Source organism: Callorhinus ursinus, unplaced genomic scaffold (genome assembly GCF_003265705.2).
Source record: "Callorhinus ursinus isolate GAN/ISIS: 27379988/994484 unplaced genomic scaffold, GSC_fseal_2.0 scaffold7, whole genome shotgun sequence".
Lineage (NCBI taxonomy): Eukaryota > Metazoa > Chordata > Mammalia > Carnivora > Otariidae > Callorhinus > Callorhinus ursinus.
The window spans coordinates 11,735,920-11,756,602 of NW_027397069.1; the positions used below are offsets into that span (position 1 = coordinate 11,735,920).

General features: G+C 36.6%; 1 protein-coding gene and 1 pseudogene across 2 annotated transcripts in view; one reads left to right on the forward strand and one right to left on the reverse strand.

The window, feature by feature from the left end:
• The window catches only part of GPC6 (glypican 6), a 1,079,188-nt gene that overhangs the window by 635,799 nt on the left and 422,706 nt on the right, over nucleotides 1-20,683 (reverse strand). The window lies entirely within an intron of this gene.
• On the forward strand, nucleotides 3,141-4,522 carry LOC112826592 (spermine synthase pseudogene; annotated as a pseudogene).

Here is a 20,683-nt window from a genome sequence, read left to right on the forward strand (position 1 = left end):
AAAGAAAGAAAGAAAGAAAGAAAGAAAGAAAGAAAGAAAGAAAGAAAATCTTAAAAAAATAAAGTATCTCAGAAAACCACAAAAATGGAAATCAAATAGAAATAAAATTAGCAACTAGAACGCAAATATGAATAAAATTAACTTGAGGCATATATAACAATGTAAGAAATCCAAGATACATACTTATGTTCCTGGTTGAGAAAATACAAAATTATGAAATTAATTTCTCTTCATATAAATCTATAAATTGGGATTACAATATCCAAATCAAAATCCCTCAAGATTTTCCATACCTGATACCTGATCAGATCACTCCAAAACACTATATGGAGAAATTTGCAAATATGACAAGATAATCTTGACAAAAAGCATTTGCTTTCAGATTAAACCATATTATAACATGGCGATTATACCACATGTAAAATATTGGCCCCTAAATCGACACACATTAATAAGGAAGTTGGAAAACAAATTATATAAATTACGGGAATTTATATATGAGAAGTGTTGCCATGTGCCAGCCAAGAGAATGCACTTTTGCAAAAATAATGGGAGTCACGTCTCCTCCTGTGCCCATCCCTCTGGAAAACAGTGCCTGGAACATAGACTGTCATGCAGAGATTTAACTTGGGAAGTGATGCCAGGAAACCAGAGTGAGGAAAATAGCAGCATCACCAGAGAGGGAAAGTCAGTCCTTCAGTGAGTCAATACAGTGGGCAACTCTGGATTGTTTCCACCATGAGCCTCTGAAGAACCATGCGTAATGTTCCTTTTTTTTTTTTTAAGATTTTATTTATTTATTTGACAGAGAGAGAGAGAGAGAGAGAGAGAGAGAGAACACAAGCAGGGGGAGCAGCAGAGGGAGAGGGAGAAGCAGACTTTCTGCTGAGCAGGGAGCCTGAAGCAGGGCTTGATCCCAGGACCCTGGGACATGACCTGAGCCGAAGGCAGACGCTTAACCAACTGAGCCACCCAGGCGCCCCCATGTGAAATGTTCTTAAGAATTCTCTAATGGAATGACAGAAGAGAGGGGCATTCCTTCACCAATCCCTGTAATTAGGGCTGCACATGCTAAGGATGCTAAGTCCTTCACATTTCCAGGCTATGCATGGGTGAGCGCAAGTAGAGATTCCTGCCAGTGTCCCATGGTGGTGTCAGAGACACCTTCGGACAGAAAATTAGGGAAAAACAGGACAGCCAGGGTAAGCCGTATCTTATTTTGCCTTCACCTGGTTGCTGGAATGAAAGGTGGGGTAGGACGAGAAGAGGCAGAGCCCAAGAGTGTCCAGCACAAGAAAACTGAATATTCATAGGTTAAAAAAAAAAAACTGGAGGGGAAGACATATTTATGTTTGATTTCACTCCTACTGTCTATCATTCTGGATCTCTGCAGGCACATTTAGGTAAACTGACAATTTATTTTTTATTTTTTATTTTTTTTAAAGATTTTATTTATTTATTTGACAGAGAGAGACACAGCGAGAGAGGGAACACAAGCAGGGGGAGCGGGAGAGGGAGAAGCAGGCTTCCCGCAGAGCAGGGAGCCTGATGCGGTGGGGGTGGATCCCAGGACTCTGGGATCATGACCTGAGTCAAAGGCAGACGCTTAATGACTGAGCCACCCAGGGGCCCCTGCAGCCATTTTGATGTAGCTGCATTTCATTCACATGCAATGGATTCAAGCACTTTATTGTTTTCAGGTAATTGCAATAATTTTAAGGTAAGACAGAAAAAAAAGATGAACAAGTTATGAACAGATGTGTTTATACTTTCCTAATAAGTAATTTATCTTTAATACTGAAGTGTATGTTTATATTGTTTATCCTAAAGTATATTCGATTATGACTTATAACATGCTGACATTCGAGACTAGTGGAGTTATCCACAGTATTTGTCATATTTTAGGGAAAACAGTTACATTAAATTTCAAATATAGAAGCTACTATGCAGTAAAAAAGTAGAGTGATTCAATCGCTTAAGGAAGTTCAACACTCTAAGAAACTCAGTTCCCTCATGTTGATCAGATATTTCCTCCGCAGGGGTGCCTGGGGGGCTCAGTTGTTTGAGCAACAGACTGTGGATTTCAGCTCAGGTTGTGCTCTCCATTTCCTGGGACAGAGCCCCACCGAATGCCCGCTCAGTGGAGAATCTGCTTGTTTCCCTCTCTCGCTCTCTCTGGCCCTCCCTCGAAAGTGCATTTGCGCTTCCCGCGCGGCTGCACCTGCCCGCACACCCTCTCACGCTCGCTCTCTCTGCTTCTGAAATAAATAACTAAATCTTTTAGAAGAGGGAAAAGAAAAAAATTTCCTCAGGAAACTTTAAATATGGCATTAATTTATATGAGGCAAAAAAATCTAAGGAATAATCAATATTTAAGAAAAAAACAATTTAGAATGCAAACTTAATAGAACCAATGGATGGGTAATGATCCTAATATAGGGGGGAACTCTGTCTTCACCACCGTTGGTATTTTTTCCCTTCTACACACATTAGTATTGGTTTCTATGTAAAATCACAAAGGTCACATTTGCCTAATTCACCAGAAAAAAATCTTTGAAAGCCTGATTACTTATATATTTGACAGGATAAATTTTCACCAAATGTATGAACTAAATTCCCCAAATATGTGTGTTCTGTACTATGATAATCTATTATTTTTTCTTTTTTTAAAAAGATTTTTTTATTTATCTGAGAGAGAGACAGAGTGCGCATGTACAGAGGGAGGGGCATAGGGAGAGAGAATCCCAAGCAGAGTCCCCATTGAGGACAGAGCCCTAGGCAGGACTCAATCCCATGACCTGAGATCGTGACTTGAGCCAAAATCAAGAGTCAGATTCTTAACCAACTGAGCCACCCAGGCACCCCTCTTCTATTATTTAATGTTCTCCCAAGATGTCACATTTTAAATTAAATATATGTACCATCTTTTGTAAGTAACCTTGTGTTGATTTCACTAAATATATTAGAAATCCATTTACTTTTGTTCAAGACTATTAAAATAACTTTCTTCTTTAAATAGATTAATTTTAGACCTCCTACCCTCGGCCTCCCCGGCGTGGCTCACTCCCCGCCGGCCGCAGCCCGACACGCCGTGCGGCCCCCCAGTCTCCCGCGGCCGCCACTCCCCCAGGCATGGCACAGGGCCTCACCCCACTATGGCAGCAGCACGGCACAGCATGCTCGACTTCAAGCTCGGCGCCAAAACTGGTGGCGAGACCATTCTAAAAGGCCTCCGGTCCATTTTCCAGGAGCAAGGGATGACGGAGTCGGTGCACGGTTATCTAGCGACCTACATCAACAAAAACGGCAGCTTTGCCAGTTTGAGAATTGACCCACATGGATTGGTGTTGTTGGATCTTCAGAGTTACGACGGTGATTCGCAAGGCCAAGAAGTTGACAGTCTTTTGAACAAAGTAGAAGAAAGAATGAAAGCATTGAGTCAGGACAGTGCTGTGCGGGTGAAGCGATTACCACCCATAATTCGAGGAGGAGCTATGGACAGATACGGGCCCACTGCTGATGGTCGCCTGGTTGAGTGTGACATAGATGAAGCGGTGTATGATGAAGATTCACCTTATCAGAACATTAAAATTCTACACTCGAAGCAATTTGGAAATATTCTCATCTTTAGTGGGGACGGACGTCAATCTGGCAGAGAGTGATTTGGCATATACCCAGGCCATCGTGGGCAGTGGAAAAGAAGGCTACAGTGGCAAAGACGGGCTGATTCTTGGGGGTGGAGACGGGGGCATATTATGTGAAATAGTCAAACTGAAACCAAAGATGGTCACTATGGTAGAGATTGACCAAATGGTGATTGATGGATGTAAGAAATACATGCGAAAAACATGTGGCAACGTCTTAGACAATCTTAAAGGAGACTGCTATCAGGTTCTAATAGAAGACTGTATTCCAGTACTGAAGAGGTACGCCAAAGAAGGGAGAGAGTTTGATTATGTGATTAATGATTTGACAGCCGTTCCAATCTCCACATCTCCAGAAGATTCCACATGGCAGTTTCTCAGACTGATTCTTGACCTCTCAATGAAAGTACTGAAACAGGATGGAAAATACTTTACACAGGGTAACTGTGTCAATCTGACAGAAGCCTTGTCACTCTATGAAGAACAGCTCAGGTGCCTGTAGTGTCCTGTGGAATTCTCAAAGGAGATCGTCTGTGTTCCTTCATCCTTGGAATTGTGGGTATTTTACACTGTTTGGAAGAAAGCTAAACCTTGAAGACCAGTCTCTCCTAATCATGTCTGCTGCAAACAGCCTTCCTGACCTTCATATGCTGTACATGACATCGAAATGAGTCAGGCAATTGATTGTGATTTCCTTCAAGTTTTCTTTTTTTAATTATTATTTTTAATTTAAACAAAGCAAATGGAAAATGTATATTTTGATGTGCTAGGGTGTTAATTTTTTTAAAGTCAGCTGAAGGATGATTAGACAGCACAGCGAAGGCTGCTAAATGCACTGAACCCCTAGAATGTGATTTTTGTTACTTTTTTGTGTGTGGGGGGGGCTTTTTGTTTTTGTTTTGGTAGACTTTGAATTTGATTGTTTGGAGGAATGAACATCATTGTTTTGTTCTGGAGGGAAGTTCTTTGATGGTGTTTCTTTCCCCCAAAATTGACTTAGCTATTAAAATTTGGTGCTTATAAGAAAGAGTTAAGAAAAAATGAATAGCAATGCTTCGATTAAAATTATAAATGAGAAAAAAATAGATTAATTTTAATTGCTTCAAAAATGTTTATGTAATTCAAAATATGAATTCAAGAAAAGAAGCCCCTTCATAAAACACATCCCCCTTCTTTATTTTCCGAGAATATTCTGTCCTAGAGGGAAGTCTTTTCACTCAAGAAGAAATTGAAAACATTTATATATAATGGTAATTTACAAGCAAGTGGAAGCAAGCTGTGTAAACCTTGAGTAATTGATGGATCTTATTTATAGAGCTTTTCTCAGTGTGTTTTCAATTATGCTTGTTCATAGTCCTGAGTGGTTAATTTTAATATTTTCTGTTAATAATTTGAAAATGTGCTAGCACCTTACGATGGGAATCTTGTTTTCAACCAACCACATGTAAGTTATATCTCCTCGCTGTTAAGTAAAATGACTCAGATCCAAAGTTGCCCTGACACTGGAAGGCACTTCCGTGACACTATTTACTTTTAACACTTTACTGTTGAGCAAACCCAAAATCACAGTTTGGAAATACACAGCGTATTTGTTCCAATAAAGACGAAACACCTAAGAACATAAATTTGTTTCTGAATTTCCTGTTTTCATTTTAGGACAAATTATGCTCAGCTGCACAAACAAAGTAATTGACAACAGAATTTCAGTAAAAAGAAGGAGTGTTTTCAGAATTATGAAAACCTCTTGAGAAGGAAATGTCTATGAGCCACAGAAGTATATATTCAACAGGCATGGAGCAAAAGGAACTCCAATATAAAAATGTCATTTTCCAAGAACAATGGTGTCAACGTCTACTTTAAAAAATCAAGAAAATATGAAAGGTTATTACCAAGAGGGTGTTAACCAGATGTTCTCAATCTCTATAAGGGAAGAATGTCTATAAGTTAGATAGAAGGCAGAGCAGCAACACACAGTAAGTTATTAAGTCTTGGAAAGGTTAAGAAGTAAGGATGTGAACGGTATTTTCGAGATTAATTAAATTTCACCTATCCAAGAAACTTCAGGTTGGAAGAAAAGCAGGCTGGATCGATTACATATATCTCCCTTATAGCCATTTTGCTTTCTTTTTTTTAGAGTGCTCACTTTAATAATACGCTAAATGTGACAAATTATTCTCTTCATTATAAAATAACTTTCCCACTCAATCCATGTATCTGACTTCAGTCCACTCTGTCATTTAGAGGGCATGATGCTCCCCAACACAACATATATAATGATCTGTTTTGGAGTCAAAAGATTGTAAACTCAAATTTGACATTTCCCTTAAAACTCTGTGGCTAGCATACGTCACTTAACCCGGAAGATGTATTCTGAGGACTCGCAGCACAAATGTCAGTAATGATCCCTGCACAATGTTTGCAAGGGTAAGGAGTTTCTTTCACTGGTTTACAAGCTGGTTGCCCCAAAAGACTGGATTTCATGAGGGCAATAGCATCTTTTACTGAGGTGTCAAGCCTAGTGGACTGGTGCACCATAAATATGTGTTGAACTCATGTTAAATACTTGGCATCATTATAAAGACATTAGTAAAACTGCATGTCATTGGATGTCCCCCCAAAATACTTATGAAAAATAGATTTTTGAGGAAAGAAATTCATACACACACAGTGAATGAGGTACTTATAAAAAGGAATAAATTAATGTCACTTAACAAAAAGTCTTCAATAAATGAATATCAGAGGAAAGCAGCAAAAATCTCAAATGCTGGTAAAAAGTCCAAAGCCATTGCCGCTAGAATTCCCTAAGGTGTAACACAAGAAAATTTAATAAACTGAGCGCATTGTCATTTGAGACATCTGGAGTATTTGCTGTCTTTCCTGAGGGGCTGAAGTGAAGGAAATGTGATTCTCATCCAGCAGGTAATTGCCAGAAACAGGCTCTAAAACAGGCCAGGGATTTAAAAAAAGAAAAGAGGAAAAGAAAAAGAAAAAGAAAGAAAAAGAAAATGAATAAAAAGAAAAGAAAGGAAAAAAAAAGAGATATGCCAGAATATTAAAATTTTAGAAGAAAACTAAGACAAAAAATATGACATTCTTATGCTTGTTTCGTACTGTGTTTAAAATAGGATATTTTGGGGTGCCTGGGTGGCTCAGTCATTGTCTGCCTTCGGCTCAGGTCATGGTCCCAGGGTCCTGGGATCGAGCCCCACATCGGGCTCTCTGCTCGGCAGGAAGCCTGCTTCTCCCTTTCCCACTGCCCCTGCTTGTGTTCCCTCTCTTGCTGTGTCTCTCTCTGTCAAATGAATAAAATCTTTAAAAAAAATAAAATAGGATATTTTATTTATACATGGAGAAGCACCCACAAGTATGTCATCTAATTAAAGGAAAACTGGTAAAGACTTGTCCATAAAACAAACTTAGGGTAGTTTCACCTACACGTTCAAAATAATTATAATGCTTTCTGCTAAATGAGTGATAAATGTGTTGCTTGATATTTGTTCTTCAACATTATTTATTAGTAATATTTCTGCCTAATATTAAGATATGCTAGCTAGTGTCAAAATGAACAGGATTTGGACTTAAACCATATCACATACTGCTTCCAAAAAAACTTGCTTCCTCCTTTGCATGCCATATATTATTTTCTTTTCTACAAACCTCTGTCTTGTTAGAGTAACAGCAAAGACCACCAAAGAGTGCTGGGAGAACCCACCAAGATATGAATCTCTCTACACTTTATCATCTAGAATTTGTTAAAAAGCACTATTTAATAAGATAGAATCCATAAATGTATCACTCTTACATATTAAAGAATGGAAGAAGAATAAGAAATAGAAGGAAGGTATCTACTGGAAGATGTCAGATTTCCTGCCTTTATTAGTGCAAGTTTTTCAACACCATGTAAACCCTTCCTGTGCACAGCAATCCTCCCTCCTGGTTTAGGAACAACTGGATTTGCAACCCAGAGATTGTCTTGGCAAGTGGACAGGCTAGTCTACTTTGTTTCTCAGGAAGCAGAAGCACTGTTTTAGAGTTGTCATCCCTAGAGACGTTTATGTACCAGCTTCTTGAAACACCAACCACATGAATAGGATCTACTGCTGCTAAATCTGTAATACTCACAGTATTTGAAAAGAAGCATTATTAGCTAACTCTAACTATGGAAATAATGGATATATTTAAAAAAGGTATTTTAAATACAGGTAAGTACAAAGGAGAAAATTTAAATTATTTGTAAACTTATCACCAGGGAACTAATATTAAGAGATAATAAACAACAGCAGAAAAAATGTATAGCTCCTGGCCACATCTTCATTACACTCCATACCTACACCTACTTCACTAGAGAAGGCAATAAACCACACAAAATGAGTGCAATTCTGTCTTGCTTTTGTGTACTCTCAAAGCATGTTCTCAAGAAACGTCATTTACATTATATCCTGCCAAATTGGATTCTAACTAGTCTGTTACCACATTTGTCTCTCCCACCGGACTATAAGCTACTCAATATGAAAAGCTGCATATTTTCCTCCTTAAGTATATGAAGCCAATTATAGTGACTGGCAAATACTATGTTCTTGTTTGTTTTGTTATTGAATGGATGAACAATGAGCATCACCTCCTGTGTTCTCTCAATGTGGTAGTCAAGTCAACTTGTTTCTCCATAAGCCTCTTTATTCCTGACATGATACTTGCAGAACACTATAAATTCCAAAAGTTTAATTAAAGCTATGGCCTTATCTCAAAAAATTGGCTTTCCATGGCAGTGATTAACTGAGCCAAGAGAATTTGTCATGATTTCTACCTAATTTTCTTTTGCAACCAATTCAAAAATAAATATTTTATTAAAGTCATTAGCAAATAATTATTAATCATTAAATATGTTGATGAGGGTTTGTACAAAAATTATACAAACACCTGGCACAATTATAGAAGTTTTTTCATCTAATAGTATTGGATATGAACAGGTTAATTAAATGAAAAAGTTGGTTACCTAGCAAATTTAAATATATATAAATATATATTATATTAAATATTATATATTACATTAAATATTAAATATCTATATAGAAATATTCATTTCCTAACCTTTTTATGTAGGAAGAGGCTTTTTAAAAAATCTAAAGTAGATATCTAATAATTATGGCTTTGATTAGTCTTTATGATCCACATCAATACTACATCGCCTACAATTTCCAATTTTAATTCTTTAAGGTGAAACAGGAACTTAAAGACAGTTGAGAAGAAAATCATGTGCAAAATCCAGATAGCTTTTACCACGTATTGTCAAACTTCTAGAGCTATCAAACAGTCTCAAGTTCTTCATTTTTTGGAAGTGGAGAGGGTTTGGTTTTGTTTTGCAATTAGATTTTATTGAATTTTCCTAAAACATCCAGCTTATTTATCCTGAAAACAACAGATATCTTCCCTTATGTATTCATTTTTCATCACTTTACATAACATTAAATTAAATTACATAATTACAAGAAAATGACTAGGATAACATCATTTGGGAATAAAAACTCACTGTTAGTAAGTATGCCAACTGGTGGTGCGTAAGGCGCGCCTTGGCACAGGTGAGTGTGACTGGCAGAGGAAACTGGGAGAGTCAATTACAGGTACAGCTGATCTTTGAACAATTCAGGGAGTGGAGCAATGACCATCACGCAGTCAAAAATCTGCATACAACTTTTCACTCCCCACCCCCAAACTTCATAGCCTAGCTTTACCAACCAATAACACAAACAGTAGACCAAAACATATTTCGATGTTATATGTGTTTATGTACTGTATTCTTACAATAAGCTAAGCTACAGAAAAAAAAATGTTATTAGGAAAATCATAAGGAAGAGAAAATACATTTACAGTACTATGTTGTATTTATTGAAAAAAAAATCTGCATGTAAGTGGACCCACACAGTTCAAATCCCTGTTGTTCAAGATGCAACTGCTAATGAATTAGCAGAGACTATGTTGGAATTCTCATCCTCAATATGCATTATTATCTGAATCACTGCTTAATTCTACCCTGGCTCATCTATAGCAAAATGCTCACATCTTCCCTTTCCTCTCATGTGAGCTGCCTTGACCAGCCTAGTACTTCTCAAGTTTTCTACACTCTAAGTCCAATGTCTTCCCCAATCTGTCACAAACCAGTATTATACTTGTAAAATACAATAAAAATACAATGGGAAAAAAAGATATAGAATATAAAGGCATTTTAAATTATTTAGTTCAGCAGACATAAAAATTACTCTGTTAACTGCTATAAAATTTCCTAAACGTTGCCTCTCAAGTGTCTGTTCTTACCTCCTCAAGGACCAGGAACAGTTTGGGAAATAGCACTGGTTTGCAGACTATACATGAGTAGGACTTATATAGACCAAGACTAGATTAATTAAATTAATTAAGTTTGTAATCACATTTGTATGGGCAACATGATCTAGAATACAAATGAAAAGTGGATATAGAAAAATAAGTACTCTCAAGGGAAAACTGAGTATTTTCTTTTGATGGACAGATCTCTTTTATCCTGCATAGAATTCCATGAGGAAAAACAAGAGGATTATGGGAACACGTGGTTCAATGCTATACTGCAATGATAATTTTTTTCCAAAATAACCTAGTTATGAGAACTATTACTGTTGGGGTGCCTGGGTGACTCAGTCGTTAAGCGTCTGCCTTCGGCTCAGGTCATGATCCCAGGGTCCTGGGATCAAGCCTCGCATCGGGCTCCCTGCTCGGTGGGAAGCCTGCTTCTCCCTCTGCCACTCCCCCTGCTTGTGTTCCCTCTCTCGCTGTGTCTCTCTCTGTCAAATAAATAAATAAAATCTTAAAAAAAAAAGAGAGAACTAATACTGTTAAAATACAAATATATTAAAATAAAAGGATTTTTTAAAGGAAGGTAGAAGACAAAGCCTATGGAGAGACCATCAAACATTATTTTTGCTCTAATCATTTAACATACTATTTCAGTTAATTACAATATGATCTTCCTTTGCTAGCTTTTATTTTGCATTGTGGCTCAAAAAGAAGTCATGCAGAACAAGTCCTGTCCTTAATTTGGGGTTTATTTTCCATAGCTGGTTCAAATGTACATATAAAGATATGCCAGAATCCTGAAAAATCTAGATGCTTCCATGTGTGTGTCCATTCAAAGGGAAAAAAAGAAAGTCCAATTTCAACTTAATCAGATGGGCACCAAGGACAATTTGTAACAGAGCCAAACAATAAAAAAAGGTGATGTTGGGGTCAAGCTTAAACAGGCAAGGGATAAACTCTTTTTAAAAACCATACTAAAAGCAGAAATTCCCTAAGTAATTGGTTAATTAAGTATTCTGTTTGGTTGACCATTCATAGTTTAGTGTAATGTTTAAACTGTGCTCTGTCATCATTACAAAGGCAACTCTCATGCCAAGATAAGACCCAAATACTTTTGTTCTGAATTAAATAAAATCCTATAATCATGGTTATAACATCTGTCTGACATTAAGCAGTTGGCTGCTAAAAATGGAGATTTTCTTTTCATCTGTTCCATAAAATCATAGACCCAGGGATAAGTCTTCAAAATACCATTTCCCACCCCCACCCCTCAACTTCAAGTCATCAGGCAAATATTTCTAAGAGTGCTGTAGCATCCCTAACCACCCCACCCCACCCTCGTGTTTTTTTTTTACCTTGTCATAAGTTTAGTTATCTTTACTACTCCTCATTTGCCACTAAAACAGGACAAAAGATAGTATTTTGACTAAATTCATTCATGTTTTCAGAATGCATTTCAACCATTACAGCATATATTGTTTACTCTAACAACCTACACTCCTCTTTGGTTTTCTGTTCATGAATTAAAATGTTGTGTTTGCATGCAGAAAAGTCCCTGGTGTGAACGTATTTTACAGGATCTCTTTGTAAGTAAAATTCTCAAGGTTCTTAATCATTTTTTATTCTTTGTGAACTTCTTAAAGTATTTCCTTTTTGGTGTTCAATTTCTAACATTTGCATTTGTTTCTCTAATTAATCTAAGTGCAAATTGTTATATTTGATCTCTGCATACTCTTTTTTTTTAAAAAGATTTTATTTATTTATTTGACAGAGAGTGAGAGAGCACAAGCAGGGGAAGGGGCAGAGGGGGAGGGAGAAGCAGGCTCCCCGCTGAACAGAGAGCCCAGTGCGGGGCTCGATCCCAGGACCCTGGGATCATGACCCGAGCTGAAGGCAGCCATTTAACTGACTGAGCCACCCAGTATGCCTCTGCATACTCTTAACTTAAAGGCTCAATAAAAATGAATACCATTATTTCATATATAATTATAACATTACTCAAAATGAATATTTTGTCTCACATAGTCTTGCCCTTCTATCCTCCCTTCCAAGCAAATGTCATGGTTAGTGATAAAGAAGCTGTAATACCCGAGGTCTTAATGATCCCCTTGTTATGATGGAACAATGGTTTGAGCACCAAATACTCCATATCAAGGTTTCTAAACTATCCACTGAACTCCAGATTTCAGAGTATGATAAACTGGTAATACACATGAAAAGTGCGAAGATTATAAGGACAATGGAAGGTCAACCCCATGAGCTCTAAGCCTTGCTAAAGAATATGACACCACCAAGGAATGTATTAATTCTACACTTCAAAAAGGAGAACTCCCAATCTTTCCCTCATTTTAAAAAAGCCATACAGGAGCAGCAAGAATCACTTAGGCCCCACTTTAGGCAGCCCAGGAGATTTCGGTATGTCTTGATGTCCTACTGATCATGGTTAGTGTTTTCCATAAAGCAGAGGAAAGAGCAGGGGTTGAGGGACAGAGTGGGTTTATGCTGGTGCCAAGACTGTTCTTTTATGACACCCAAACATTTCTGTTTTTAATTTCTCTGCTTTGAAGTCCTCCTGCCTTAACTGGAAACAATTTGCTCTCTCTAAGAAAGATTGGCATTTTCCATGGATGTAAGAGATAAGTAATAGTAGCCATCATAAAATAATGTACTGGCATGTGTACTGAGCTAAATCCTCAATACAAAACACAGAAACTGAAGTGGTTTCATTGTACAGAGAAAGAGGCATGTTTAGTTTGGCAGCTTTGTATTTATAATTGTGCACCACATTTTTTCTGGGAGGAACTACAGTGTTAAGAGCAGTATAATCTTTAGACACATGGATATAATATTTCCTTTTGTCTTTCCTTTGATTTTTTTTTAAGATTTTATTTGTTTATTTGACAGAGAGAGACACAGCGAGAGAGGGAACACAAGCAGGGGGAGCGGGAGAGGGAGAAGCAGGCTTCTTGACGAGCAAGGAGCCCATTGTGGGGCTTGATTCCAGGACCCCAGGATCATGACCCGAGCTGAAGGCAGAGGCTCAAAGACTGAGCCACCCAGGCGTCTCTCCTTTGATTTTTAAGAGCATTGATGTGAACTGGTTAAATAAAGTTTATGTTAATATTTCTTTGAGAAATGTTTTCACCCTCAGGAGTGCATTTTACAGGTTTATCTGATAATGCTAATAGAACAAGTTTGTTCATCTCATGTTATCATAGAGAAAAGTAGGTTAGAAAAAACTAAAGGATATCATTGAGAAAGATTTCTTTAAGAGGAAAACAGGACTGTGCTAGATAGGAGCATTTGTTTTCCACTTGTTAGCAACAATGAAAAAGGAATTTTCAGTAGAGGCTGCACTGTATATGTCTACATTGCTTAAATAATTTCATTCACCACAATTCCTAAAGAAAACATAGGATCTTGTGCTAACGTAGATAATATCCATTATAAACGACTTCTGAGGAAAAATACCAGAAGCTGACGAAAATATTTTTTTTTGAAAACAACAAAATATATTCCTAATATGCTTTAATAATATTTATACGGAGAATGAGAAAGTAGAAATAATTTAGAACTTCGGATCCAAGCAGATAATACGTTAATTCTGTGTGTGAACAGACATTTCTGTATACTGTTATCGTGTGGCTTAATAAGCGTGTCTGTTCCTTTACAACTATGTGCACCCCTCTCTCCCTTTTCCATTCTCTGAAAGCCAAGGGTACATATTTGCATTCGGTTACATATAGCCTATGGCTTGATCTTTCCTCACAAGCTACTTTTCATATTCAAATCTCGTCCTGTGTATTTTTACTTTTCTTTGAATTAAATTTATTATCCAAGGGTAAATGTGCCAACTTAAACTTCTCAATCCTGGCTGCACAAAGTTAGGTTTGAAATGTCTGGGTCAGCATTTTCTCACGCACAGGAAAAGTGCATGGTGTCCTTCTGGGCTCCTTCTCTTGAGTCAATCTTTCCAAAGTTCTAATTAACTCTTTGACTTTTTTCAAGCTCCTGGCTGAAGACTCAATTCTCTCCATGGACTGCTGGATGTTCTACTTGGCCCCAATTAAAAGTTGTGCTGAGATGCTTAACTTTTCAAGTTCCTAGTACCTGAAGTACAGAACTACTCCCCCGGAGTCAAGGCATGATACAATATATCAGGAACCCCCTCCCACACTCTGAAATGTTCCAATAACAGAGAGCTCGGCTCCAATTATGAGTCAAGATATATAACCACCGATTCCAAAATTGCATATAGAGAAGAAGAAGGAGGAAAAGCAGGGAGGGTTATAGAGGAGGCAGGAGGTGGGAGGAGGAAGGGAAGGAGAAGAAGAAATAGAGGGGAGGAAGACCGTGAAAGTTAAGGACACAGTTACTGAAATTTGTAGGAAGCAAAAATAAATGAATAAATAACAAATAAGACGTCTTCTTGCAGAAGATAGGGCAAAAAAATTTAATAGAATTATCGGGAGGGTAGAGGATCAATCCAGAAATGTCTGAAGTTGCCTCATCTAATAAAAGAGAAAAGGCAATAAGAAGAGGAAATAAAGAAATAAAAGGAAAACATTTTCAGAAAGGAAATAAATACTCTGGTCTGCAGGAAAAATAAAGACTCATATAATACCAGATAAAACACACAAAAACAAACAAATAAAAGAATACACTTAGAAACATGTTCACGAAATGTCAAAGATAAAAACAAACAAAAAGTTTTTTGGGGCTAAAAAAGAATGTGGTTAGGGTGCTTGGGTGGCTCAGTCGGTTAAGCATCTGACTCTTGGTTTCGGCTCAGGTCATGACTTCAGGGTCATGGGATCAAGCCCCACGTCCCATTCTGTGGTCAGCGTGGAGTCTGCTCATCCCTCGCCCTCTACTCCCCCCAATCCCCACTTGTACATTCTCTTTCTCAAATAAATAAACAAAATCTTTAAGAAAAAAAATACCGTGGGATTAAAAACTCCACCTGGGCACGCTAGGAATTCCTTTGATTGGTGTCAGACTTCTCACTGGTGACAAAAGATGCTTAATGACAATGAATAATAAATAGGTCTGGAGGACAAAGGGTTTCAACACATAATCCACACCTAGCCAAACCATCCACCATGTATCAGGGCAAAATAGAGACATTACTAGATGTATTTACACTCAAAGCATATCTCATGAGCACTCTGGCTAAAAAACCCCAATAATCCAACAAAGAGAAACAGTCGGACCCAGAAAGAGGACGTAACTTTGTAATTCAATGGAAATAAATCAATGATGGCAACTGCAGCATATGCTTTAAAGAAGGTGCCCCACTTCTGGACGTTGACAAGCAGTATAATCAGGAACCAGCTTATTCTAGAGATGTGGTTGAAGACCACACTCACTATATCTGTCAAGATAAATGAAAGTTGGAAATTCCATGGGAAATAAAAACTGACAAGATAATCTATGAGAGTAATATAAAGAATAAAGTATGTTATCATTTGAGCAATTGATGGGTTATTAAAAAAGGGACATTTGACCTTGATGCTTAGAACATTCTCCTTTGAGCAGCATGCATTTAGCTCCAGACTATTATTATATTCTTCTCTGTAGACCCAATCACACTGAGGGATCCTACAATGCATGCTATTTATATATTCATAATATTATAAACACTATTTGTTGTTTTTAAATTTTTGGAACCAACTTATAGACAAAATACTGGACACTTAATTAATAGTATACAACAGGGTGTAAATTTTATAAACCATACAAATTAATTCTTTCAGCAAATACCTAAGTGTTTGTTCTGTGCCACGTACTACTCTCATGACAGTGGATTCAACATCAAAAACAGAAAAAAAAAGGCATGACCTCCTGAAACTTACATTATAGAAGAAAAACAGTCAATATGGTAATACATTTATAGTACAAACAGATAACGATAAATATTATTGCAAAATAAAGCAGAATAGATAGCAAAGAGAAATGAGGGTGTGTAGCTATTTTTAGAAGGGTATATATAAAGCAAGTGCTCTCAGGGAGGAAACAAGCATGAATCAGTTGACGGGAAGAACACTATAGGCAATGACCACTGCCTCCGGTACTGGTTGGTCATGTTTGAATTCCAGAAAGAAACCCAAGGCCAGAGAAGAGAGAATGGGGGAGGAGGAGTAGAAGCTGAGGTCTGAAAGAAAGTCTGGGTTCAGATATTGTACATAGGGCTTTGTGGGTCATGGTAAGGGCTTTGGATTCCTTCTGAATATGATGAAGAGAACTTCAGGGATTTCACCTGAGCAGTCCTGTACCAATTGAGGGCTGGAAGAGGAAAAAAGAGGAAAGGAATTCCTAGCGTGCCCAGGTGGCTCAATCAGTTAGGCCTACGACTCTTGATTCGGGTGCAGGCATGATCTTGCAGTCATGAGATCGAGCCCCAAGTGGGTTTTGCCCTCAGCAGAGCGTCGTCTGCTTGAGATTCTCTGTCTACCTCTCTCCCTCTCCTTCTGCCCCTCCCCGACTTCTCTAATAAATAAATAAATCTCAAAAAAAAAAAAGAAAGAAAGAAAGAAAGAAAGAAAGAAAGAAAGAAAGAAAGAAAAAGAAAGAAAGGAATTTCTTATGGTACATGGCAGGGAGTCAAGAGATACTGTCAAAAGTTGATTGCTCAAGAAATACAGTTTCCAATATGCCATTTAAAGCTATGAAGGTAACCAATGTAAGAAGGAATATAAGAATACAAGTTAAAAACAATGAAAGAAGGAAGAAGGGAAAGTGGTTAATGCAAATGCGTTCATTGCTTATATTTCACAGTTGCTGCTAAAAATAGATGAAACAAAAAATGGGTATTAAAAATAGTCAAAATAGTAGGCAGACTAGAAATGAGGAGAGATTCTGACATTTCATTTTATATCTTTATTTAGTACATGAATTATTATGTCCTGTTCATTTTTTTGTTGTTGTTTTTAAACTTTTAACTTTTGTTCAAAAACAATGCCAAAACTCTAAATATTCAAAGTTTGTGAGGCAGGGAAAAGGAAATTCATATCAGTTGGAAATGATCTTTCTGCCTTATCCAGCACATTTAACTCTAATTTACCGGTCAAAAAGCCATTTGAGAGATCATAAGGATTATAACTCTTTTCTTGAGTTATAATCTCATTACAACACATTTGGAAAGATTTTTATCTCAAACTTAAAAATGCATATTTTCATGTATCTGCATATATTTTCAAAGAGAAAAATATCAAAAGTCTTTCTTCAAGGCATTAGCATCTTCTGTATTTACAAACACTCTTGTATTCAATTGAATTTCAAGATATTTTCCAGTATAGCTTTTTCATATGACTACTAGATGATACTCATGATTCTATAAGGTTTCATTAACAACTTTGTTCTTCAATGACCTTTTAACTCTTAGAACAAAAATGAGTGGAAAACAAGTTCAAAATCTGTAGAGCATAATAAAAGTAAAGGTAAGACACCAATTAACATGAGCAATGTCACAATCAGCTGCTCAACATTTTTGTGCTCAACATTTTTAAAATATTTATTTAAGCAATCCCTAACCCAATGTGGGGCTCATCATTTTTAATACAGGTTGAAAAACATGAGTTGATAACTAAAAGGAAATTAATGAGAACTTATCTTTAAATCTCAATTTCATTCGTTAGTTTAAAATACACTGCATTTTTGGAGTAGAAATATTTTAAGATATGTTTAAGTAATCTAAGAAATATGCCACTAAACGTTTTGAAAGAAAACTCACTCTGAAGAGAATTTTCAATATCTAAAATAAATATTTTTATGGTTTTTAAATTTTTTTATTATGTTAATCACCATAAAATAAATATTTTTATGTTTAGATGTATTTTCAAAACAATCCTTCTTTTATAGATCAGGTAAATATATCATGCTTGAAAGTTCATGTTAAAAATAAATAATATCTAGGGGCACCTGGGTGGCTCAGTCAGTTAAGCATCTGACTCTTGGTTTTGGCTCAGGTCATAATCTCAGGGTCATGTGATCAAGCCCCGAGATAGGCTCTGTACTAGGCAGAGTCTGCTTTAGATTCTCTCTCTTCCTCTACCTCTGCCCCTCCCCTCAACCCCTGCTTGTACTTGTACTCTCTCTTTCTCTAAAAGTAAAAAAGAAAAATAAATAGATAGTATCTAAAGTATACTATTTAACACTTCTAACATTTGACTCTATATGCTTTCTTTCAAGTTCCTTTGAATTGTCTGCTTTGCTGATTTAAAAATGAATAATAGTGCCTATTTTTTAATGCTAAAAATTAAAAAGTTTAATATCAGCAATTGGTATTATGCCTACTCTTGTCGATCCAAGAAATATAAATTTAAAAAGGTAGCGAATCCATTTTTCACTTTGTTAGTAAATATAAACATACATTAGAGTGGTTTTAGGAAGTGATCTTTATATAATAAAAGGGGAAGCCTGCATAACTTTTTCATAAGCTTTAATTCCTAAATATGTCAGAAATCCCCATTTATTTAGGGACTCTTAAAACTATCACTCGTTTCTAACTGAAGAGCTTGATCATTATTTTAGTGCTGATTTTAACTGAATATGCATTGTTCTAGAACATTTGGGAAGTTTCTTTAATATTTATGGGATTTCATTCTCAGTAGAATTTCATGAGTAGAAATTTAAGACTGACTTTTCTTCATTTGCTGGAAGGAGATGTGAAAAAAATATTTTATGATATTTTAATGCAGAACAACGGAGATCTTAGCAAAGGGCCCAATGAGAATGACAAGCTGGGGGGGGGGATGTCCTTCAGGCTGATATCTGGGAATGAAGTGTTAAGTCAAAGAAATAAACACAACACTAGCTTAAGTAATGTCATCCCCACCTTTTTTCTGGAGTAGTACCTAAAGGTGCTGATCCTGTTGTGTTTGCAGTAAAGTTGTGTGTTAACAGTAACACAACTGAATTTCTTTTCCTAAAGTTTGTATCTGGTACAGGCCGCCTTTGGTGTTCAATTCAGTTTAACCACATTGGGCAGCCTTGGCTTGTGCTGTCTGGCCAGAGTAATGCACTTTGTGAGCCTTAACCATTTTCCACAGTTGGTGCAAGAACCGAGTATCAAGAGCAATTGCTGGTTTTCAATTTGTGCTCATGAAAAATTTTTAAAGTTTTTTTTTTGTTTGTTTGTTGGAAAGAGATATGAAACTTTTGAATAACATGTAATAAGCCATATAGGAAAATATATTTTGAGATAGGCAATGAACTACAAGGAGAGCCTTATTTTCAGAAACCAATTTCTCACTCAGATAAATGTCTCTCCCAGCAAATGTATGAACAGGAGTCTTGTGGGCTCTATTCACCGCCTCACTTCCATTTCAGGGCACTGTCTATGCAAATCAAGAGAAACACAGGATAGAAAAGTAAAAGGAATCCAGGAACAATTTAGAGAGCCCTCAGGCGGGAATATTGCATGCTTTATTTCTAAGAGATTAAAGAGAATGGGAGGTGGGGCAGAGAGAATGGGAAAAATCAGATAGGCACTGCAATTTGTCATTCATAAATGATATAAAATTACATCAGACATGCAGAAACATCTATGGATAGTAAAATGAGAGTTGTAGAAGAATGGCTTATTCAATTACGTAACATAATGTACTGAATTTTTGTACATGTAGTAAAGTTTACTAGAAAACTAGAGAAGGTGGACAGTAAGACAATTAAGTTTCCTTAGCTAATTCGTACTAAAGTAGGCATAATTCTCAGTACTACAAAGCTCTAATTCTTAAGTTATAAAGAAAAAAATGTTCTCTTTAAGGGTCATACATTCAGAATAAACTGCAGATTGGCCTAAAAGAGCATGTTCAAATACTCACCAACAGCTTCTCATAGACGTTGAGCAGAATTTTTAAATTATCTTACTGTTTTAACCACATTCATTACCTTAATTGTTATTTATGTGAAAGCACTAAGTAAAGAATTATGTAAATTTAAGTTAATGATGGAAACACAATTCTTAATAATTATTTAAAACTACTTGAGAGTTTAAACTAGTGTATCACTCTATCCACTATTGATTATCCCAAAAATGTATGCCTGACTGTGAAGGTACTAATAATGTAGAAGGAAAGAGAAGCCAGAAATTTTCCCTCCACTATCTTGCTCTTTATTACATACTTTTTTATTATTTTTTTCCAAGTCTACTCTTCAGTGAGAAAAGCTTCATCATTGTTCAGTAGTATTTATGGAAACCGGGCTAGAAGCAAATATTAGACTCATATATAACTTTGTTTTTAAAACTAAGTGATTGATAAAAAGTTGCTTTTTAGTAAAAATTATTTATATGCGTTTTTTTCACTTAAATGCTAAAAGAATTAAAATTAAGACCGATGTAAGAAAAAAATTGTATGTACTACAGATTACATAAATACAGAGAAACTAGTATCTTGGGCATAGTATCCACATTTCCTTTTTTTTTTTTTTAAGATTTTATTTATTTGACAGAGAGAGCACAAGCAGAGGGAGACAGAGGGAGAAGCAGGCTCCTTGCTGAGCAAGGAGCCCGATGTGGAACTCGGTCCCAGGACCCTGGGATCATGACCTAGGCTGAAGGCAGCCGCTTAACCGACTGAGCCACCCAGTCGTCCCAGTATCCACATTTCCAACTAGATACACATTTTCAAGTATATTCTCCAACCTGATCTCCCTAAATTCTAACTGAACAATGAAAAAGATTTCCTCATGAAAAGGTGATGTGAAAACAGAGTAAG